This window comes from Pinus tabuliformis, chromosome J, assembly GCF_031772625.1.
Source record: "Pinus tabuliformis cultivar Carrire ecotype Pingquan chromosome J, CPIR1, whole genome shotgun sequence".
Classification (NCBI taxonomy): Eukaryota; Viridiplantae; Streptophyta; class Pinopsida; order Pinales; family Pinaceae; genus Pinus; species Pinus tabuliformis.
This window is the reverse complement of record NC_142295.1, coordinates 1,086,732,619-1,086,757,843: the sequence shown is the minus strand read 5'-3', so window position 1 is coordinate 1,086,757,843 and position 25,225 is coordinate 1,086,732,619. Positions and strand designations below refer to the sequence as shown.

The 25,225-nt window shown below is 36.5% G+C and overlaps 1 long non-coding RNA gene and 1 pseudogene across 2 annotated transcripts in view; both read right to left on the bottom strand.

Annotated features, from left to right (window-relative positions):
• Positions 1-4,198: 4,198 nt before the first annotated feature.
• LOC149230780 (uncharacterized) overlaps positions 4,199-25,225 on the bottom strand; it is a 58,973-nt gene continuing 37,946 nt past the window's right edge. For both annotated transcript variants that reach the window (XR_016248023.1, XR_016248022.1), the window contains exon 3: positions 4,199-4,533. This is a non-coding gene — a long non-coding RNA (uncharacterized LOC149230780). The remainder of the gene's footprint in view (positions 4,534-25,225) is intronic.
• Positions 8,819-10,039, bottom strand: LOC149230781 (putative sugar phosphate/phosphate translocator At5g25400 pseudogene; annotated as a pseudogene).

Sequence of the window (25,225 nt, the reverse complement as noted above, 5' to 3'; positions counted from 1 at the left end):
TTATGACTTATCAAAACATCACATTGCAAGTTTCTAAATGATATTTCAAATTGGTGTGTGTTAAGTGTGATACCAATCCTACGAATATGATAAATCGCAACATCACAATATCGCAAATCACAATATTGGTGATATCGGGAATACACCAATTCAAAGTCGCTTGTATTTTGCGATTTGCGAGGAGTGACTTACTTTTTTATTTTACGAGTGATTTTCCTTAAACGGATAATTATTCCATAAAAACAGTTATTCACGATATGTCAGACGTGATTCAAGTTATAATAGTTTGCATTATTCTGTTGGGTTCTGGCCACCTTGCAATTCACAGTTTTCATGGTTTGCATGCTTGCGCCTTTGTGGAAGACGCGACGTGAGTGCGATAAATACTTTATTTTATAAGGAATTCTTTAAGCCTTAAGTTTTATAAAAAGTTCAATGCTACCTTTGGTCTTTTACAGGGGTTTCTTTTATCACATTTCGTAGATTCTGACTCACGAATAACCTTTGTTACTTTGGATCCTACGATTTGCGATAAAGCGAGAATTCCTAGTCACAAAGTGACTTGGTTTATAGTTTATCCAAGGTTTTATTCCGAATGGCTTCAAAAGGCAAGCTCTTATTTGCTAGTTTTTTGAAAAAAAATTGAAAGGTCCCCATTTTTTAGTACAATACTAACTATTTATATAATAAATGGAGGGGTTGTTGAACAGTACAATAGAGTGGTATGCCAAATTACATGCACGATAAATTGAACTCTAGTTATCACATATTAATTATGTATTTGATGTTTGAACCAATCCACACGAATTAAGTTCATGGAATAACCAAGTTGTTTCTTTAGTTGCTTCCTTAGCTACCATGTACTATGCTTAATAAGAAGATAGAGAAAGAGTTCTCAACTTCTTACTAGACCAGGAAAAAATACATGAACCAAGTTGAAAGATGTACCCTATGGTAGCTCATATATCTAAATTGTTTCCTTCCTAATCATAATCTATATAACCAAGAAGAGAAATTGTATCCTTGCTCGAAAAGAAATCAACCCCCATATGCACACTAGATCTTGGTCCCCAAAAACTTTGTATCAAACAAATGACCATACAAATTCTATAAAGACTCGTACAATTCATGCACAAAGGAGGGAAGAGGCCCAACATATAGACCACTAAAAATGAACTTAAAGAAACCTATTACCAAAGAAACATGCAAACCCATCCATATGTTACTACAAAAACTTCTAAACCCTATGAGGTCATATAGATATGTACATGCTTGTACAATGTACGAAGATGTGAGAGAGAAGGTTGAATAGCTAAATCACTGGAAAAGTAAACCCAACAAAAAAATTCACTAAAAATAAGCTCCTATTGAAAAACAAATTAGCTTCAAGAGAACAATAAGGCTTGGTAGAAAGAAAATAGGAATGGTAAACACCAAACCTAAAATATGCACCAAAAACTTTAGGTTATAATTTTTTTTTTACCAAGGATAGGTTAAACAAACTAATTGAAAATTAGGAAAGACAAAGCCAAATTAAATGAACCAATAAGTTGATCCTAGCTTATTCATTACTCCAGAGCCAATGGTGAAGCCAGGAGAAGAGAATATATATATATATATATATATATATATGCACCAAAACTTCAGGTTATAAAATAAATAAATATACCAAAGATAGGTTAAACAAACTAATTAACAAAATTAAATTTAATGAATCAATAAGTTGATCTAGCTTATTCATTATTATGGAGCCAATGGTGAAGTCGGAATTCCGAGACAGATGCCTTAATGGTTAATATATTTATATGGCACAACTATAAATAATAGTGTTTAGCCAATTGAAGAAAATATTGTTCCAATTTTTTTTTACTGAAAAAGATAGAAAATAGTAACCAACTCTAATGCCATGTTAGAATATTTAGAACATGAACAATAATAAAACACACCAAATTTACATGGTAAAACTCTAATTGGGGAAACATCCATGGGAAGGAAATAACTTCTATACTATCTTCAAAAATATCCAATCTTACATAGAGCATCTCCACAAATATTTCACAAATTTACAAAGATGAAACTTTGATATTCTTTTGTTATGCTTTTCATAGGACTCCATAACCTCTGTTATATCCAAGTGATCGAGGAATTACATCCAAATAATACATATGGGATAATGTAATTTCACTTTTTTATATAATAAATGATTACAAGGGTATTTTACTCCATGATGAATGTGGGGTGTACCTCTTTTACACAAGGCTAAAGTTTCTTTTGACATAACCTAGACATATTATCTTCCAAAGGGGCACATTCCAACAATAATTTTACTTCAACATATATTTTTTTATAAAATTATATTAAGTGATTGTAGTTTCCAATGACTAGGGAGCCATGAGAGAAATACTAGGTAAATGAGGGAGTTCATGAATGCATTGCTAAGTATTATAAAAATGTATAGTTGAGGATGAGCTCAATGTTACAGATGGATTATTTTTAGATAACTTACATTATTTTTCTTTTATTTAACGTATTTCTTTCACTGTAATGAAATAGTCCATTAACACCAAGTTTATCTCTAAATTCAATGTATTTTTCCTGTCAATGTAGAACATTTTTTTCAACACAAAATTTGGTGTTAAATGATAATTTTTTTATTTTACATTGATTTTGGTACTAATTTTAATGACAAATTTTTCTCACATTACATTTTTCATTAATTGTTTTTCTAAATTTTATCTATGATCACACTTTTGTGCTAGGTTTAGCATCATGTAATTTAACTAGAGTAGCATTGTGTATTGTGTTGATTTTTTCTCATAATGTAGCTTCTTCTATACCACCAACTTTACCATATTTTTGTTTTTTACAACAAAATGAGCTTTGCTTCCAATATAAGTTCTAGCATTTCTTCTACTTTAGCATCTAGTTTTAGTTTGTCTATATCTTCTAATATTTGTTTTTATTCATAATAAGTTTTACTTCCATAACGGCTTCCACATTAGCATTGAGATTCTTCCATTACAACTTTGCTTGTAGAAAAAATTTTCTTCCACTATAACATCCACTTTAACATTCCATGTTTCTTCTATTGCTTCCATTTAGAAATTGGCTTTATTTCCACTATAACTTCAACTCTAGCACCATGTTTTTTTTAACTATAACTTACACTTCAACACCATATTTTCTTCCACTAAGGCTTCCACTTTAACACTGGGTTTTTTCTTCAGCTATAGCTTCTAGTATTTCATCCATTTTAGCATAAAGTTTTTCTTCCAATTTTTCTTTCCCATATTCATCCAGTTCATATATGGTTTTTCACCTAATAAATTTTTATGTTTAATGCTAATGTTATTATACTCATTTTTTAATTCAAATTATTTTAAGAAATACGAAATAAATACAATATTTAACATATATCTCAACTTGAATTAACATTATAAGAAGCGTTAAGGTAGTTAAAGTGAAATTAAAGGCATTCATCCTAACTAAAAAAAATGTGCATCCATAAAATATTCCTTCTACAAACAATATCTCAAGATAATGATTTTTCCATACAAAATTGCAATTAATTAAAATCAACAATGCTCAATAGATATAAGAAAAGTATGTCAATTGGGTTTAACTTAAACGGTTGGGTGGAATGATTGTTATCCTCTCCACCTAATTTTAAATATTGTAAATGACATGTTACGTTCTTGAAAAGAGTAATATATGTGCTCTTAAGCGAGTATATTATGTGGCTTTGACATGGTATCAACAACCTTAATCTTAACTTTGGGCAAAGAGGTAGGGTTATTTCTTTCCCTAGGTAGTCCCTAATGTCCAAACATTTTGTCAATTTGGTTTAGCTCAAATGGGTGGGAAAAATAGTTTTTTAGCCTCCCTCAGAGAGGTTCAATTATTATATGTGAAATATTAAGCTTTTGAAAATAATAATCTATGTGGTGCTCTTAAATGAGTGTATAGTGTGGCATTGGCATGTTATCAACATCCTCCCTCTTGCCTTCAAGATAAGGGGGAGGTTGATTTTTTCCCCACCCCATCCCTAGTGCCTAAAATTTTACTCTGGAAAAAGATATAAGAAAGGTAATTTTGTAGCAACATCATCATCTCCATCAAATCAAACAAGTCAGTATAGTATATATGATTTCAATATAATCACATCATGATGTCATGGACATCATCATAGAAAACTAAATAATCATTTCAAATAGACATATATATAATATCCTATAAAACAATTTTTTATAATCGTCATATTTAAAAAAAAATCAAAATGATGATTGTATAACCATTTCCTAATGCCACTCAATGAAACAAGTCAATATGATGTCCAAACCATAAAGTGAACATATTTACATAAGAGAAGTAAAATATACAACATGTCAATGATATCATGCAAATAACCTATATATCTACACTAGTATTTGGACTCTCATATTTAATGAAACCACCACCATCATCATTATCTCAAATTGATCCAACCGCATCATTGATTTCATTTCCATCTTCTATTTCCTCTGATTGGGAAACCTAAAAATAAAACAAAGGGGTGATATAAAATGTTAGTATGAAGTGCATTTCAGATAATTAGATTTATCATTGATACATATAATTCCATAGAAATAAATAGCTTTCAACATTGTTTTTATGCCTAGCTAACCCTAGCTAACCAACACATTTTCTATGATAGATTTTATAGATTTTGTGCTTATCTAGCAAGCTCAAATCAATGCTCATTTAATACACGTAACACGTAATTTCTGGACAAGGATGAGAAGACATATCATTCACAAAACAAAAATAACCAACATGATACTAGAAGCATGCAAGGAGAATGTAATGAAAACAGCAATGATCATTGAATTAAACATAAACTAGTCAACATTCAACAACATTAACACTTTTGTTGTATAGAAGGATTCATCATATGAATTAACAAAGAGGGCTGCATAGCAGCAAGTCCCTGCCAATGCAAAAAGTTTCAAACATGCTGAGAGACTTGTACAGATATAGACAACCAAAACAGTCAATTTTTCAAACACGCTGAGAGGCTTATACATGATATAGACAACCAATTCCAAGACCAGTAAAATAGGCATCCAGATACAATAACTTCAAGCTCGCCGGGAGATGAGGCCGATAAACAACCCACATTCCTGCCTTTAGTACAGATGAGAAGAGGAAGATACTAGTTCATTCAAGTTGATCCCGCAGTTCGTTTTCAGCCATAGTGATTGTGCATAGGTATTTTCGAGATTGCCATGGCTATAAAAATCTTCTCCCCCAGCACATAAACAACCTTTGAAGATTTCATTTGCAAAGTGCTTCATGGGTACTTTTCAGTGCATATCTGACTTCTAGAAGAGACAAGTCAACCGCTAATTTCACTTACCATGTAAAATCACTAGAAATCATATACATGTGAAAGATCTGCCAAGCAACTTATACGAATTGATAACTCCAACTCTGCTAAATATTCTATTTGTCAAGAAGAAGGTGCAATATTCTACCCTATCAACAGTTTTTTGGGAATCATATTTTTGCCATGATGCTGCTGGCTTGGTTTGGACCACCACTGCACGACAAGTTTCGAGCAGTGTTGTGAGACCTGGTTAAGACCCCTGAGACTTTCTATGTGTCTCCAGCTCAATCCTGAAATGGGTAATCAGTATAAGCTTGGCTTGAAACTTGACTGAAAGTGGAAATTGTCAAAACCCATTGAATGCCTAAGCAAATTGAAGTTTCGATACTGTCACTTGTACAGATACTCTGTTAACCTGAATTGTAAGGTCTTAGTGACAACAGAAATCCAACTTACATTCAACAGGAATGACAATTCTGCTTCCAAAGGGGAAAGGAGGGATAGCATATTCTCCTTCCAAAGGAGGCAGGAATAGGCTTAGATGCTCAAAGTTCAAAGCCTGAAGAAGATACCTAGGATGACAGGTATGTTTTAAATCACCAAGGGAGGGTTTTTAAGCATGTATGCTATCCCAAAGTCTTGCATCGTCGTCCGAGGAAGGAAGCCCAAATCTGTTACATCGTCATCCGAAGAAGGAAGCCCAGAATCTGTTAACAAGAAACAGAAGCAAAATGAAGCAAAAGAAGGGACAAGCTATAACAAACAACATAATCCACCTGTCTTTTTTTCAAACTACATTTCCATGTGACTGTGAAACACTTCTCGGCAGGAAATCCATGACTAAGGAGGAACAGAATGTGTTTTGGGAACTTCACATTGATGGTTGACAAAGGTATTGAATCACAGCTCAAAATTGAGAAAACTAATTCAACAACACGACATTGTGCTTTTAAAGAGAAAGATGCAACACGTGGCTTGTTGAGCCATGATGCAGGAGCAAAATCAGAAATACAGAGCGATTTGCAAATGAATATATGGTAAACTGCAAAAAGAACAATAGGTAAAAACCATTCAACTTTGAAAAACAATGTAAGATGATCATATTACAATCTAAATGGATCTCAAATTACCAGAAGTAGATTAAAATAGGAAATTCAATATAACTGATTGCTCAATATTAAATAGAACATCATATTTCTTACAAAATGATGATTGAAAGGGATCTTAAAATGCAAGCAGATTATCTTTGAAGTAGCTAAATGTCTCGTGTCTGTAGCCTATGGGGCAAGAACTGATCGCATAGAGAGAGATAACTGAATATTAGCCCTTAGGAATATCTCACTGCAATGAATCCAATATTGCAGCTGAATACAGTAAGACTGGAAATGAATAGATAAGTTAAGTCTACAAGATAAATTCCTTACTAAAATTGAGTACTACAAATATGAAGTTGCTGCAGATATCTATTGGTTCTCTCAAATTCATCTTCCAGTGAGATTTCTTGTTCCTATTGAAAATAACTTGAGGCTTAGAAGTTAGAACAGACATTAATTATTTTTATTTTTTGGCTTGCAGAGGGCTTTCTGCCATTAAGACTGGAGCGTGATTAAATCTGCTCTGAATACTGCATATATATTTGAGCAATATCAAGGAGCAAATTCTCAAAATGAGGCACTCCACGTTGGATTCAGGAATACCATTATCCATTTGCAATTTTGCACAGTTCATAATTTTTGAGAATAGAACTGTCAATTTCAAGCCCATTGATACAAAGGACTGGAAAGTGACAGAATAATAGCAATTACACCCTTTTTTATTGCCAGTGCTTCATTGAACAGACTTTCAAGTGTCTCCCATTGACCTAAAATTGACACAGTTTTTGTTCTCTTTTCACTGCTTAGTCAAGCTACTCAGAATCGATAGACTCTAGAGTGCACTTCTGGGCCCTGAAAATAGGTTGAAAACAAATTAACTCCCAACTACCAGAATGAAACACCAACAGGGAAATATTGAATGAAATCAAACTACTCCCAACTACCAGCATAAATTTTCAGTCTTTTAGCCTAAAATGATAACAATGGTTACTGTTACAAATGACAGTTGATGGCATCAAAAATAACATCATCTATCTGGTAGACAGTAATTAAGGAATGCTTCAGAAGCTACGGCTTTTGCTAACTCACTATAGGGAGGTTATAAAATATAGCTTTAGTTTGCCATTGTCACTGCTTAGTCAAGCTAATCAGAATAGATAGAGGACACTTACAGATCCTGAAAATAGGCTAGGAACAAATTAACTCAAGCAAGTCATTAAAAACTAGAAGCTCAAGCACGCTGCATGATGATGGAGTCATTCTCAAGCAAACACCAACAAGAACATATTGAATGACATCAAACTAGTGCCAACTACCAGCATGAATTTCAGTCTTTTGGTCTAGAATGATAACAATGGTTAATGCTGCAAATGACAGCTCATGGCATTATAAGTAATATCATTAACCTGGCAGACAGTGATTAAAAAATGCTTCAGAGGCTACACCTTTTGCTAACTCACTGAAGTGAAGTTATCGATGAATACCAGAATGAGCTCTGGAAAAGTTTTAAACAACAGTGCACATTCAGGTCCTGTGAGTAGTTAATTCTGGATTGGGTGCAAATAAGGCTATCGAAGTTACAGTCCAATTGGTGTAGTTCGGAAGTTTTTACTATAACTGTGTTTACCTTCTATATCATAAATGCTTAGTTTTTGAAATGAAATGAAAAACCAAATGATACCTTCAGATCCAAACTTTCAGCATACCAAAGCAACATGCACCTGCACAATTCTTTTGAACTGTTCAATTTGAAGGAATTTATGAGGCCATTATTTTAATTTTTTTTATGAGAACCAAAGACATTTATCAGAATATCTAAAACTACACACAAAGCTCCTGACTGACCTTCATCCAAAGAATACAATGCTCCACAAGATTAAGAGGCTCCCGCATCTAAAATCATCAATCCAAAAGAATGTGATTGCAATTGTCGTGCTACAAAGTTTAAAATCTCTACCTTTTGACTAATAAGATAATTAAAATAGGATTAGGAAACAATGGATAGAATGATCAACAAACAATGAAGCTTTTTCTTTATTCATCCTGTGATAAAGGGTCTGGTTGCCACAAAGAATAAACTCGACAGCCAACAGAACATTGATCCACTGCCGAAGTTGTTATCCACCAGGGTTTCATTTTTGTTATGGTCTGCACTACATGTGCTGCATGAATTTCAAAGGGATGAGGGTGGGTAGAATCTCAGGCAAGTTTGGTGGAATAGATACACCTAAGCTAAAGGAAGTTCACTCTTTGTGGTGCAGCCCTGAACCACTTTCATAAGATAAAAGGCAAATCAAACTATATCACATTGGTACATGACATGATACCTGTGAGAACAAGATCAACAGCCCTTCCTGCGTAATCTAGACATTGGCATCATTCTTGTTCTTGCCTTCGGTATCTGGGTTTTGTCCAAGTAACCTACTCGGATCTTCATCTCCATCTAAGACCTTCTTCCGAGCCTCCTTTACCTTAAGTGACTGCAATTTCAAATGATTGTAGAAGCAAACCCCCAAGAAAGCCAAGCCATACCCTAACAGATTAATACCAGTCACTCTGTCCTTTATAACAGACCATGATAAGGCAATCAGGAGCCAGTCCTTGACAACACCTGCAACGTTCATTGTAAGGGCCGATGTCTTACCAACCAAAAGAAAAAATACCAAGTTCAGCAGAAATGCACATGCACAGTTGGCACTAAAAAGCCTCACATCCAGATAAAATGAAGAAGAGGCTGTTAGAACCGAGAACTCAATTATTGCCCAAAGGATTGACAGGAATACAAAACAGCAAGGGGCAACATAGTACAGTGATGTTATTGGATTCAGACTAATCCCCTTAGCGGTCAGAAGTATTTGGATCAAGACTAACTGTGTTGCCTCAAAAACCACAGCACCCAATTGCAACATGACACCCCTAGAATTGAACTGCGCTTCCCCATATGCAGCAATGGCAACCCCTAAAGAGATTCCAACCATGTTGCCCATAGTCTTTGAACTGAAACACTCCTTTCCCAACAAAACTCCAGTGGAATACACTGCAACAGGCATGAGGGCCTCAAGCATCTGTATAAGAACAACGCCAAGGTAGGAATGAACAAGACCGAGGTTAAGGAGGGCATGAGGCTGAGGAATGAACAAGGCTGAGGTTAAGGATGGCAGAGTTTTGATAAATGGAACGATGAGACACATGGCCTTCATGGTAGGTCACACATAGCATTTTGTGTAGGATGATTAATATGCTATGTGGTAGCTGTAATTTATAAAAATTGCATTTGCATGCCCTACATGTGCCTCCTGCCTCACTGAGAGGTGTAACCAGAGAACGATTGCCTTGAAGAAACTCAATTGCTAAACACAAACACATAGTTTTTCAGCGGATGGATTGGGAAACCTAACCAGGCTCACCACCAGAGGTATAATCTTTCAAAATTGTTGATCGTACATGTAGTCACCAAAGCATATTTGATAGTGGAGATGCTCCATTTAGGGTTGACAGATCTCAATAAGGCAGCAATTTTCTTTCTTCCGGGTTGACAGATCTCAATAAGGTAGCAATTTTCTTTAGTGCGGCAGAAGATTCATTGTGGTTAGCTACAGAGCATCACTGTGGGGACTTTAAGGAGGAAGAAGATGCGCCTACCTTTCTTGGCGCCATTCCAGCTACGACTACAGGTGGAATTTGGCCTCAAGCTTTCAAAATTGTTGATCATTTGAGCTTCCTGGTATCCTTAACTTGAAGTAGCAGCCTGTCACTGTAGCAAATTAATGACTTGTCGGCTGTAGCCTGAAACCATAGGACATTATTGAATCTAGAGCTTATGTTGTTAACTGCAAAAATTTGAAGTCCCCATTAACAGTACCAAAGATGTATTTACTTAAATACAACAAATACACAGAAATGGATAAGCAGCCATAGTTATTATTATTGTCTGTTATTGCTTCCTTTTTATCTAGATTACCATTATTCAATTTTGTTTTCTGCTACACTTTAAAACAGAAACATACATTGCAACTTTCTAGTGACTCATGCTTTTGTTATTCTCCCTGTAAAGGTATTGTAAACAGCACATTGTAGACAGATAGATGGACGAACAGATAGTGGAGACGCTCCATTTAGGGTTGACAGGTCTCAATAAGGCTAACAAATTCTGGGCTTCCTTCTTCGGACGACGATGTAACAGACTCTGGGCTTCCTTCCTCGGACGGCTAACAGATTCTGGGCTTCCTTCCTCATGGCAAACCCAATTCCACACCGCCCACCAAGTTCTCTACTGCAACTTCCGATTGAGAGCCCAAGACTTTGGGTCGCGGTACAGTCATAAAGAAGACCAGAGATGTGTTAAGTCCAAGAAACTTCTGACTCAGAGCTCGGTTCAATCATGAAGAAGACCAGGGACATGTTAACGCCAAGCAGACTCGAGACAAGATGGAGACCAAGCTGTCGGCAAGTTGGAAAGAAGAAGATCTCCGAAGATTCATATCAAAGAGCTGTTGGCCCATCAAAAAGACCCTTTCGTCCTCTGGCAACCCGAAAATGGTGGGTGAGTTTCCTGAGTTTCTTTCCAAAATCATAGGTCTAGATTATAAGTGATAGCAAGGTAGGCTAAGTTGTTTGGAGTTTGCAGTTTGTAGCAATTGTTGACACAGTTTATTGTGTTGCTTCATAGCTCTCCCTATTGTGCTACTTCTGCTTCACAGCTCTCTTCTGCCCTGGAATCTAGGTTACTGGTTAAGAAGGAAGGCTCTACAGGCAAGTACCCTGGATAATGCGAAGATAGCTCCCGTAGAGACACCACATTAACATGTCGCAACTTCAGTGACACCGCACGAACACGTGGCAACTTCAGCGACTAAGAAATGGCTTATGGAAACTTTATCTTCCCTGGCATTTCCAAACTGGGCTAGCATTTAATATTGCTAGACTAATGCTAGCATTAGTCTACAGTTTGAAACAATTTCGAAATATGAAAAACACAAAACCAAAATAATATAAGATTATCACCCCTCCGCCTCGGGAAGAGGCTAAATAAGACCACGAAAAAAATTAGAATATGGTCTGCGGACGACATAGCACATCGATGCCTGAAAACTTACTAAATATTTTGGGCGAACTAATGTTAAGCCATCGAAATCGATTACTATAGTCCCATGCCATTGCCATGGCAGGGACTAATAATGGAATGAATGGCCACAAATATTTTATAAATGATATGAACTTTCAAACTAACACAAACATAACTAATACCAAAAGGGAGATTATAAAAAAGGATACTAACAAAATTTTACCCATAAAATCAATGAGGTGATCAAGCCAAATCAGGTGGATCTTCAAAATCCAAAGAATAACTAGTCAAAATAATTTTTATATGACTATTGGAAAACAATATAACCATAGAAACCTAAAGAGCACATAATTTAATTTTCCCTAACAATTTTAGAAGTGAAGTGACATCTAGGTCCCTAGTCAAATCTTGGTTCATAATCATATACTCTATCAAACTTGGGACATTATATTACTTTTAAGCTCCCCATTCTTTGCAAATTGCATGGCCAAAAACATATTTTTTATATGCTTTCGTAGAGCTAGGGTTTTCTCAATGTGCAAAATCATAAATTTGGGCCTAGGTTCAAATTTAAAGTCATTTTGGGCACTATTAGTCATTTCCATAACATCTAGATAGCTAAAATCTAGGTCCCTAGTCAAATCTTGATTCATAATCATATAGTCTATCAAACTTGGACATTATATTACTTTTAAGTTCCCCATTCTTTGCAAATTGCATGGCCAAAAACATATTTTTTATATGTTTTCGTAGAGCTAGGGTTTTCTCAATGTGCAAAATCATAAATTTGGACCTAGGTTCAAATTTAAAGTCATTTTGGGCACTATTAGTCATTTCCATAACATTTGGATAGCTAAAATATAAGTATATGGCCCAACAACATGAAAGTTCATTATTTTGTTCATTTTTATACCCCATATTCAATTTGAAATATGTTGATGAAGGACACCAACCCATGAGTTGCAACTACCCATACATCTCAAACCATTGTTTGGTTTAATAAATCATTAGCTTTGATGGACTTTGGGCATTCTACTACCTATAGATTCCCCCTTATCAAATAATTTCCATAGTTGGAACATGTTCTAATGGCCAATTTTTTATCTAATATTTTTCACAATATGGAACATGATTAGAATTATCATTCTACGGGTTAAATATTTAAATCATCATCCCTAGAAATAATAAAGAGTGTTTCAAAATTAGGGTGGCCAAAATACACGTGTAGGATATAATTGCATAAAGTATTGTTAATCATTTCATATTGTATTCATAAGAACCAATTTTACATTCTCTTGAAATGGCTCTAACCCTCAATTTCCAACTCACTGTTGAGTCCAAAATTCAAATGGGGCATTATTTTAACAAACCCTCATCTCTACTAAATTTAGAACATTAGATTACTTTCAATAACCCCCTTATTACACATGTCCCACTACCAAAGCATTTTTTTATAGGACATTTCATAGAGCTAGTGTTTTGTTAAAGTGAGAAATTCAAGAATTTGGATCGATGGGTCAAAGTTGCATATCATTCTCCCTAGCACCGCTAAATAGTGTGGTAGCCTCTATGTGGCCAAACTATATTTATAGTATCTGAATACACATAATTTATTTCTTTCTTTCATTTTATGGACTCCGTAACACCCATTCTACATGTGCCCCTAAAGGGATCTAACCTCCAAGTTGCAAATCGCCATAAACCCCAAAATCATACGTAGTTCAATAAATCATTCTCTTTAACATAATCATGACATCAAATTTCCTCTATCTCTCCCAATTTCCTATAGGTTACATGATTCTGACATGTTTTATTAGGTGTTGTTCATAGCTAGTGTTTCACTTAATAAGGATCAGTACAAGAATTTGGATTTAGGGTCAAATTTGTAAATTGTTGTTCTAGGAATAACTGGATAATTTCTATGTCTATGAATGGACAAAATGCAAGTGTATGATTTGATGAAACTCAATCTTATTAATTTATTCATTTTATGCCCCTAAGACTAGTTTCATTTTTGTCCCTAAAGGGATTTTAGCATTGAGTTTTAACTCATCATAAACCCAAAATTAGGTCTCTATTTAATGGATCCTTATATGTCATGGAATTAGTACATTAAATTACATTTAGGGGGGGCTTCTCCATAAACCCCATAGCTAGATCATGTTTTAACAAACATTATCTAGAGCAAAGGTTTCAGTTAATAAGGATTGTCATAAGAATTTGGATCTAAGGATCAATTCTGCAACTTTCCATTATGGAAACTAATGGCTAATGTACCAACCTCAAAATGGATAAAATATATGAGTATTTTCTAATGATATATAATTTTGTTTCTTTGTTCATTTTGTATGTCACAAGGACTAGTTTTACACGAATTCCTAAAGTGTTGTACCACATGAGTTGCATCTCATCATATACCCCAAAATGCAACTTTATTTAAAGAACCATTAGGTCCAATAGAATTAGTACTCCATAATACCTTTATGGATCCGTCTATCATGAGTCGCACAACCAAAATATGTTTTATCTAATATTCTTCAAAGATAAGGTTCACTCATTGAGAATCATCATAATATTTTGGATCCATGTGTCCAATTTGATTTTTTTTTTATCTTGGGAACTATTGAATAATTTGTTCGCCTCTAGATTTCTAAAATATATGCGTAAGATATGATGGAACAAAGTTTTGTTGTTCCTTTTAATTTTTATAACTGAGGGGATAGTTTCACATCTTACCCAAAATGGCTTTGACCCTTGACTTACAACTCACCAAAAGTTATTGGCCCTCAAATTGAGAATCATCATCTTTAATGGAATTAGAACATCATATTACCTAAATATACACCCATTTATCTCAAAGTGGGTCTCTGACAAAGGCGCGAGGTCGCCTTCACCTAAGACAGAGGAAGAGATGGACGAGCAGACAGAGTAGCATGACGCGGACCCACAAGCGACGTTCGCCCGCATCAAGCATCCAAGAGAACAAGAGAAAGGAGGGTCGGGGAAGAAGTCCAAGGCCACTAAGACGTCGTTGGACGCAATCACCCTCATAGAGGGCGAGTTGCACGAAATTGGAGACACGGTGCGAGATGTCACTATGGAGGCCCTACAACAGTTTGAGCAGCAGCAACAACTAGTATTGGGGGCTATCTAGACATGTATGCAGGAGGTGCAGACCCGCGCGTCACAGGCTAGCACGATGTCTACCAGCCTTGCTATCAGCACTTCAGAAGCTGCCGAGATGCTGCGCGCGAGGGTATCCAGCGCGATAGTGCTTCCCGATGGAGCACTGACCACAGAGAATGAAACTTATAGGCCCATTGTCAGCACCCTCAAGGGAGTAGGGTTGAATTTGGTAGCGCTCCTTGGCGAGGTGCTCCACCTATTACAGGATGGAGTGATTACAGAGTTGAGGGCCCGTGAGCACCACACTCTACAGGTGATCAACGAGCAAAGGATTAACAATGAACAGATGGCACTACAACGAGACTCTGCCATCGCCACCATGACTGAGGCTACCGACCAAAACAAGTGTATAATTCAGGTCGTGGAGGAGGCATTCTGAATGCTCCTAGAGTTGGCTATTCCTAAGAAAGAACCAGTCGAGGTGTGCGTTTGCAAGCTGGCTACAGGTGTTCGCGACGCTGGTACAGAAATGGAGAGGGTTCAATTGGAGTTGAACCTGCAAATCACAGAATTACAGTTGAAGGCCCAACCTTCAACTCTACCAGAAGTAAAGGAGCAGCGTGCAACCGTTGTCATAGAGGGTATAACGATAGTTGAAAGTGCAGTAGCGAACTGCACACAACTCTTTGAACAGTGGTTCGAGGTCTTTCATTAATCACTTCGATAACTCATCTATAAAAGCAAAGATCTCCATGGAGCAAAAGGGATAGAAGTGACCATAGGTACATACTGCCAAATTGAGAACCCAGTTGCGCATTGAGATAAACGAAGGTTAGCAATGGGCCTTGTTGTTGCACAAAGTGTCTAGGCACCACGACAACACTCAGAGTAAGGGTTGTCACTCTAATCCTTACTCACTCCGTTTAGACTCCCTCCTAGATAAGTCAAGGGGGGTAGTCCCTAAGGTGAATGGACGAGGGTAGCCTGTGGAACACGGGCTCTAGGAGATTTTAAGGATGAACAACTTGATGAATTTAGAACAAGTCTCGGTCAATTGAGATAGATAGACACAATCACAAGATAAAAATGACTACAGACCAGTGCCTTTAATTTGAATTAACCAAAGACTAAATAAATGACAAGTCATCCAAAGAAAATTATAATGTGGCAAAGTGAAGATCATGAACGATTAAACGCAACCGCCCAAAACTTTATCATGCAAGAGATTCCGAATTTAAAATGATTTTCATTAATGACCTAGATCTAGAATTAATTAATTTTCTCCTATAGTCAATATAATTTTTAAAACATTAGTCGCACCTTAACAATAGAGAAATCACAAAAATACATTTAATCATCAAATAACACCAAGGAACTTTAAATTAGTATTTTAATTATTCCTTAGGCAATTAGTCGAATGAAGAAATCAAGATCTTTTAATGTGACGTAATTAAAATGAATTAAAGGGTTAAAAATTAAAATTTTAATGGGCCATAGGCCACATTAAAATATTAAATGTGAAAGCGCCAATCCCTTTTAGTTTATTTTAGTTTTTAGAAATTTTCAATTTTTAAATTTTTTTATGCTTTTAAATGTTTAGATTTTTTAATGTTTTAGATGAAAATGAAAACAAATAAAAATCAAAAACAATAAAAGAAAAATGATAAAATGTTTAACATAAATCAAATCAGAAAATAAACTGAAGGGAAATCGAAAATAATAAACAAAAATCGAAATTTTGAAATGGAATAGGTCTAACTCAAAGCAAAGAATAAAATCAAACTTTAAACATTCTTAACTCATAAATGAAAAAAAAAAAAGGAACGATGCTAACCCTAACCCACTAAAACATAAGAAGTAAATAAAAAGAAACAAATCGAAATGTTTGCTTGTTGCTTATGCAGGTTTTGACGACGGAATGGAAGTGCAGCGACGAGGCCGTGAATTGCAACCAGCGAGAAGGACACAGGGGCAATGGAGCAGCGGGGGATTGATGGTTGTGATGGAGCTGCAGAGGGAGCAAAAGAGAGTTGTGCAAGAGTGAATGGAGCAGCGTGCAAAGGAGATCCACGGGCTAAGGAGAAGCGTTTGCAGGCAGAACTGCAGGAAAGGATGGCTGCGGGCTGGATGGAGGATTAAGGAGTGAGAATAATGGGTATGGTCTGTGAAGAGTTGAGAGCTGTGGGACGGAACTGCTGTGAGGGCAAAGAGATACCACATGCAGCAGGAGAGGAATTTGTAGGCAGAGCAGCGAGGCAATGGACGAATTTCAAGGGTAAAAGGAGTTGGGCAGAGGGATGCATTTGCATAGTTTGAAGGCAATGATGGGATGATTGAAGAAAACGTAGATGGGAGCGATGGCACCATGGTTGGTGTTTGCAAATTCGTAGAGAATGCAAGTAGCAACAAAAGGTTGTGGGCCTTGAAAAAAAATCAAAATTTTGCAGCGAAACGAAAACCCAACCAGTAGATCGAAAAACTCAAAAAAATGGTAGCCAGAAAACTCCAGAAATTCTTATTAAAATGTTAAATCCTTCTGCTTCAGATTTATTTGAAACCCTTGTAAAATTTTCTAGATTTAAAACCTTTTGAAAACCTTGGACTGCAAAATCTTTTGAATAATATCCCTGCAAAATTATGCAAATAAAACCCCAGAGATCCAGATCTCCTCCAGGGCCTAGATTTGGACTCTACACAGGTTTCTTCCTCAGATCTGTAGCTGCACGACAACAATAAAACACCCAAACAATATATATAATGATAAAAACTAAAACCCAAAAAAACCCAAGTCAGAAAACCAAAAATAATTTTATAGATCTATGCACAAGAATGGCAGATCTATCAGATCTAAGGAGTGTGAGTCCAACTCCTCTCCCAGATCTGATAGTCTAAGCCTCTCAACAGCCAGATCTATCAATTTCGCACATAAAAAATTAATTTTTTTAATTTTAAAGGAGGTACTTAGCTCAAAACCCTTCATGCATCACCAATAAAAATCTTATGATAAGCCCAAGATTAAATTAAGCTAGGCTCTTCAGAAAACACGGATCGGGAGTTGGCTGGTCCTAAAAATCAAAACTTTCCTGCAAAACTCAATTTAGCCATCAAAATAGAGCGAGAAAATGATAATAAAATTCAGATAAATAGATATACTTGCTATTACATTCAAAATTTAAATTATGACTTAACTCCTAGCGACTAAGCAAGATACCTGTACTCAAATCACTCTTCAGAAGCTATTATCAATTGCTAAAAAAAATTACACATGAAAAATGACACATCTTATAGTATTTCCATGAAGAGTAACACCGGCGAAGATTAACCCCAAAGTCTTTCTTTATTATTCAAAAAAAAAGATTACACGAGACCTTTTCGCTTAACACAAGACTCTAAGGTCAAACGAATTGACTGACGAATGACTTCCTATTTAAAGATAAATCCTCCAACGGCTAGTTCGAGTAATTCTTGTCAAAGCAATCTCAATCGTTGATGAGGATTAAAATTTCTTTTAATCTCATCCGTCAAAATATTAAATTCTTGAGGAAATTCAAATTTTTCAACTAAATGCATTTTAATTAACTCAAAAATAAAATAAAAAAATTGAGTTAATTTCTTCAAAATTTTGACTTTGACTTAACCCCCAGGGACCAAAGGCTTAAAATTTAGCGAGCTAGGACCTAGAATTAATTAAATTTCAGGCTTATGATTTTACTTAATTTTTTGCCAGAAAATTTAATTAATTAACCTATGAGGGGATAAATTATTTTTCCAACCCTCAAGACACTTTACATTATGATTTTCATATTTTTTACCTCTCAAGGGGGAAAACCCATTTGTAAAAGACTTTCAGAGACTACCCATTTCTGCGACACAAATATAATCCAGCAGACCAAGCAATTTGTAATAAAATAACCTAACCAAATAGTTAGGATTATTCCTAAATCACTTTTACATAGACTAGATCTAGAACACTAGGACTCGCCTAAGATCCTAGTGACAAAATCCATTCCGGCTTTAGGGTAAGACTGAAGGAAAACTCTGCCGATCATTCGAGAATGGATCGGTGAGACAAAAAACCTCCCAAAATGTAAATCGTCACCAGAAAAGTAGGTTTACCTAGGTCATTACATACACGACACGGATCTGCTGAGATTATTTACATCACATACATGCAGAATGGGTTTACATTATAACATCTTGGTCAAGCTGATGATGATAATTGGACGGCACGAACACATCGATCAGGCGCTATCCCTTTTGCGAAAAAAGGGGGTGTACTGCTATGGGTTGTTGACACATAGTGGTCAACAAGCCTGATTGTCAGCTTTGGTTTGAGAAGGAGCTAATGACAAAGGGGAAAAAGGAACTACAGTTATGTAAGTGCTTTAACATAATAAGAAAATACTACATGGAGCAATACCCACTCTGACCTCAATATTGACTACTCTCTTTTAGGAATAGTACATTTCCAAGCCAAGAATGGTAACCCTAAAATTCATTTGATCTTCCAATGAGTACTCTCTTACTCTCAATTTGCAATTAATATAAAGAAAACACGAGCATAGAGAAAGACAAGAAATAACTCGAAATAGTTCTTTGTATTCAATCCACGTCAATCCACTTTATGAATGTGGGATTGATCAATAAGACATAAAGCAAAAATATAACATAAAGTTAAATGCTTAAGTCTAATTAATTATTGACCATTATTACATATTGAATTGAGGCTTCTGTGATCCATAACAAGTTTATAAGAAAAGTTTTTGGTGATAATCACATCAAAATTCATTTGTCGACGTGTTTCGAACCAGCAAGTGTGGTTCATCGTCAAAACAAGATGAGATTATCGCGTCGACAACCACACGGATAATGAACCACACTTGTTGATTTGAAACGCGTCGACAAATGAATTTTGATGTGATTATCGCTGAAAACCTTTTTTATAAACATTATTACATAATTTAATACCCTCCCTTAATGGTCAATTTACTAACTACACCAAGCTTATCCCGAAACTTTACATATTTTTCAGGACCCAAAGGCTTGGTAAGAATGTCTACAGAAATCTGTATATCCACCATGGAAAAATTTTGGGGCTAATGTTCGCCCAGTGGGCTAATTTTCCATGATTTTTCCACAAAAAAGATTCGCCAATTTCCAATTTTATAAAAGGTGATTCGCCCAAATTTTAGAATATAAAATTATTTTACCTTAAAAATCGCCAACATTATATAGAGACTATATATAAAATCATTATAAATTTGAATAAACTTGGATTCTTTGCTTATGTTATACAGAATGCCAAAGTCAAGTGTCCCTTTCACATATCTCAGAGCTCATTTTGCTGCGGTCCAGTGTTCTTTTGGCGCTCTCATGAACCTGGAAATGTAGCTCACAGCAAAACATAAGTCAGGTCTAGTGGCTGTAAGATATATCAATCTCCCCACTAGTTGCCTGTATATGGACTCATTAACTTCCTTAGAGTCCATCTAGGCTGAAAGTTTCAACCCTTTCTCCATAGGTGTAGATGAGATTTTGCAATCTGTAATTCTGAATCTATCCAACAAACCTCTGGCATATTTTGATTGTGATATGAAGATGTTGCTACCTGTTTGCCAGACTTATACACCTAAACAGTAGTGCAGGAGGCCTAGATCAGTCATGTCAAAAGCTTTTCTTATATTATTTTTGATCTGTTCTATAGCCTTTTATTCACTACCTGTGACAATGATATCATCTACATATGTAACTAGAAGAATGATATCATTACCAACTCTTTTGACATACATGTTGGAATCTGAAGGACTCCACTGGAACCCTTGTTCATCCAAATATCTGTCAATCTTAATGTACCATGCTCGAGGTGCCTGCTTCAAGCCATATAGAACCTTCTTCAGTCGACAAACCAAATGCTCCTTTCCTGAAACCTGAAACCCCTGTGGTTGTTGCATGTAGACTTCTTCCTGCACATCTCCATTTAGGAAGGCACTTTTCACGTCCATTTCATGCTCTTTCCAGCCAAACTGTGTGGCCATGGCTAGAACCAGATGAATGGTGCTCATCTTTGTTGTGGGAGCAAAAGTTTCCTCATAATCAATGCCTTCTCGCTGAGAGAATCCTTTTGCAACCAATCGTGCTTTGTGTTTGTCAAGTGTACCATCTACTTTGTACTTGACCTTGTAGACCCATTTGCAGCCTATGGGTTTCTTCCCTGGTGGAAGAGATGTGAGATCCCAAGTCTGATTTTTCATCAAACTCTCATGTTCATATGCCATGGCTTTCTCCCATTCAAGTCTTCCTTTTGCCTCCTCAAAGTGTTGTGGCTCATAGATTTCCTGTAGGTTAACCATAAGAACAAAGTTAACCATAGATGGTTGTTGAATGCTCTTTCGTCTGGATGATCGTCCCCGATCATTTCTCCTATCTGAACATCACCAATGGTGTTGTGCCACCATTTTAGCCTTGTTTTGGGATCTACCCCACCCAAATCAGTATTGCCACCACGACTTGGGCTTCCTGTAGGAATATCATCTGATTGTCGAATCAGACTGTCAAGAGTAGAAATCACCGAACTATGAGTCTCATCTTCCCCCGCTTCAGGGGGAGCTGCCTGAATCTTTTGTGACCTCTAGGTGTTTGGTAATTCGGGACTCTGAAAAAGATTGGAAAGGTCTAATATCTTCATTAACAACAACATCTCTACTAAAGATCACCTTATGAGTGGCTAGATCAACCAACCTGTAAGCCTTATGAGTGTCACTGTACCCTGTAAGCATCAGTTTCTTGCTCTTTGGATCTAACTTGGTTCTTTTGTGAGTTGGAATCCAAGTATACGCAGTAGATCAAAAGACTTTCAAATGACTCACTTTAGGCTTTCCACCAAACCATGCTTCCTCTGGTGTCTTCTTCTTTATCGGCATCGTTGGAGATCTATTCTGCAGGTAAATTGTTGTGAATCCTACTTCAGCCCAAACCTCTGTGGAACAGGGTTGTTCTGCAGCATACATCTGGCCATCTCCGTGATGGTGCGGTTTCTTCTTTCAACTACTGCATTGTGTTGTGGAGTGTAGGGTGTGGTGCATTGTCTCTTTATGCCATGCTTAGTACAAAATTTTTGGAATTTTTTGGAACATAATTCTCCACCATTATCAGACCTAAGAGTGGTTATGTGACAACCTGACTCTCTTTCTACTAATGCTTTGAACTTTTGAAATTCATTAAACACTTCAGATTTTAATTTGAGAAAATACACCCACATTTTTCTACTAAAATCATCAACAAACAGTAGAAAATACCTGGCACCGGTGATTGATGTCATACTCATTGGTCCACAAACGTCCACATGAACCAGCTGAAGGACCCTTTGTGCTCTCCAAGCCTGTGCTTCATCAAATGGTGATCGATGTTGCTTGCCAACTTGGCAAGCTTTGCAAACTCCCTGGATCTTCAGTGATATATCCAAAAGTCCATCAACTAGTTTCTCTCGAGCCAACTGAGAGAGGTAAGTCATATTGAGGTGCCCATACCTCAGATGCCATAGTGTACGAATATCTGATGCAAATTTCGTTGCTAATGCATGTTCTTTTACCTGACCAATGTCTACCAACCTGAACAAATCATGATCTTCTACACCAAGAGCAACAGTCTTCTTGGTGTTCCTTTCAACTATATAGCATTTATGATTGCTAAAGTTGATATCTAGATTTGGACAATGTCACATAATCTGACTAACTGCTAGCAGATTGAGTTTCATGCCTGGCACATAGTAGACATTGAGAAAGAGTAATGTTTTTTCTCCAAAGGAAAGTTGAATATGTCCTTTACCAGCGACCTTATACTCGGCCCCACCACCAAAGATTAATGAATCCTTGGATGAACATGCCCCGAACTCCTCCTGCCTGTTGGTGAAATGTCGGGATGCTCCAAAATCAATATACCAAGCAGATGATTTGGACTGGTCTGCTTGGGTTGTGGCTATGAAGGCATAGAAGGTTGATTCCTTCTCCTCGATGTGCTCTACAACATGAGCCTTTGGCTGAGACCCTCCCTGGTTGGATTTTTGGTCAGCTAACCCTTTCCTGCATTATTTCTTCACATGGCTAGTCTTGCCACAATAATGACAAGTGATGGTCTTCTGTCCCTGGGGACCATCCTCCCCACTTTGCTAGCCTTTCTTCTTGGCCCCATTTCCTTTGCCTTTGTAATTAGCTGCAAAGGCCTGCTCAAAACCCTTTGTCTCAGTGCTACTACCCAATGGTTTCCTCCATTTGTTCTGCTGTAAGAGTTTATTGCAAATCTCTTCGAACTTCAGGTCAACATTCGTAGTAGTAATGTTGAGGGTTTCAATGAAATGCTCATAGGCTCGTGGTAAGCTTTTTAGCGTGATAACCACCATGTCCTCTTCCTCCATCTTCCGACCAATGGCTAGCAACTGATCTCGGATGTCCTTGATCTTGAGCAAGTGCTCTTGCAATGAGGCACCTTCACTCATCGTGATCAATAACAGCGTGTTATTCAGAAAGAATGTTCGCCCTTTGTCAAATGTCTCATGAAGATCTTTCAAATGCGTCCAAACTGCAGTTGAAGTTTTCCCTGTTTGAACTTCAGGAAGCATCTCATCAGTAACTTACAGTCTGATAAGCATGGCCTCTTTGTCATAGCCATCAAACTTGTCCTGATCTTTACCCGCAATTATGGGTCGGGTAGTTTTGCCTAGAACCACCTCATCCAAGCAACGGTACTCAAAGATTGCAAAAAATCCGTTGTTTCCACGTGTTGTACTTCTTGCCAGAGAAATTCTAACTGTTTTCCAACATGATATTGTTCAATGAAGCCATCTCTGCAAGTCAAATTTGGGAAATCTGCCACCAAACTGATCAAAAGTGCCTCAAAAACGCTGAAAAATAATAGATCGGCCACTAAAAACACCAGATCCACAAATTTGGTCCACAAATCAGGTATAAGCATATCCAATCTGCTATTTAACAATCTGATTTGTCACAATTTGAGAGAAATTGCAGAATTTACAGCCAAATTTCAAAAAATTGACACCCAATTTGGACAAATTGCGGTCCAAATTTGATGATTACAGTCCAATTTCAAATAAAAACAGCTCAATTCAGATTTAATTTCAAAAATTGATCTTCAATTTCGAAAATTGACCCTTAATTTCGAAAATTACAGCAAGCAATTTAAAAAATTACAGATCGTACGACCATACGGCTGCTTGGCGGTTGTTTGACGGCTGTACGGCAGCTGTTTGACGGCTGGTTTTGGCAGCTGGAAAATGGCAGCTATTTGTACGGAAAAAATAACAGCACAAGAATTGACTGATGTTCCATACAATTCCGTACGACTGGTTTTTAAACCGCAAAATCACTCAATTGACCCGAAAAGCTTTTGGTTCACTACCGGCAACAGTCCCTAGAATCTTCACGCTATTACAATTTCGTGGCTCGATAACCTCGCTCTGATACCATATAAAGAAAACACGAGCATAGAGAAAGCCAAGAAATAACTCGAAAGAGTTCTTTGTATTCAGTTTTATAATAAGAGAGCAAACACTTTCTTATATAGGTTACATTAACACTGAGTCAATCCACTTTATGAATGTGGGATTGATCAATAAGACATAAAGCAAAAATATAACAAAAAGTTAAATGCCTAAGTCTAATTTATTATTGACCATTATTACATAATTTAATGATTAAGCACAAATTTCTATAGTGGAAATGAAAGTATGGACACCAAAGGTAAAACCCTTGGAGGAACCAAGCTAAAATGCATTGGTACCATGATTGTTGGGCTATGGAGTCAAGTATTCTTCATTGGGGTTCTTTAGCACATTCAATGAATCTTAAAAATCATTCTCTTGGCATACAATTGTAGAAAACCATGAATAGGTTCAAAAGTTCAAACCAAATCCTCCAGTGTCCAAAAACAACAAAAATGTCAAGTAAACAACGAACAGATTCATTGCAAAAGGTTGCTCAAAATGACACTCCCCTAGTATGGATCATTGGCATTCTAGTATGGATCACCATGATGTTTGGCATGTATACTTGTTTCCTCATTTCACCTTGGTGGTTATCATTTGCTCCTAGTGTTATAACTCAAAATTTACTATGTGGACACTAGTTTCATCACTGATGTTTTTCATGGTTTTATGGGACTGTGATCGCCTGCAGTTTTGACTTGTGGCAGCTTGTAATAGTTTTATGGACTGAACAGTAGTTGATACTACCAGTTTTTATAACATGTAACTGATCTTTTAATAGAATAGTTACGAATTTTTTCTTTGTGAAAAAACTCAAAATGACACTCCCCTAAGTCTACAAGAGAAGCAACACAGGGGGAAGGTTGAGATGCAGAAAAAAATCTTCATGGAAACCCTAAAAAAGTCCAATTTTGCCTCTTTAACACCCCCCTAAACATTGTCCAATGCCCCAGATGACCTAGCAAGGAGAGTTGAATGCCCTAATTCCTCTACCACAAAGCATTGAAGTGGACAAGGTTGCTAAAGTGCATGGGGGAAGGGCTGATAAGGTAAAAAATGATCATAAATTCAAGATAAGG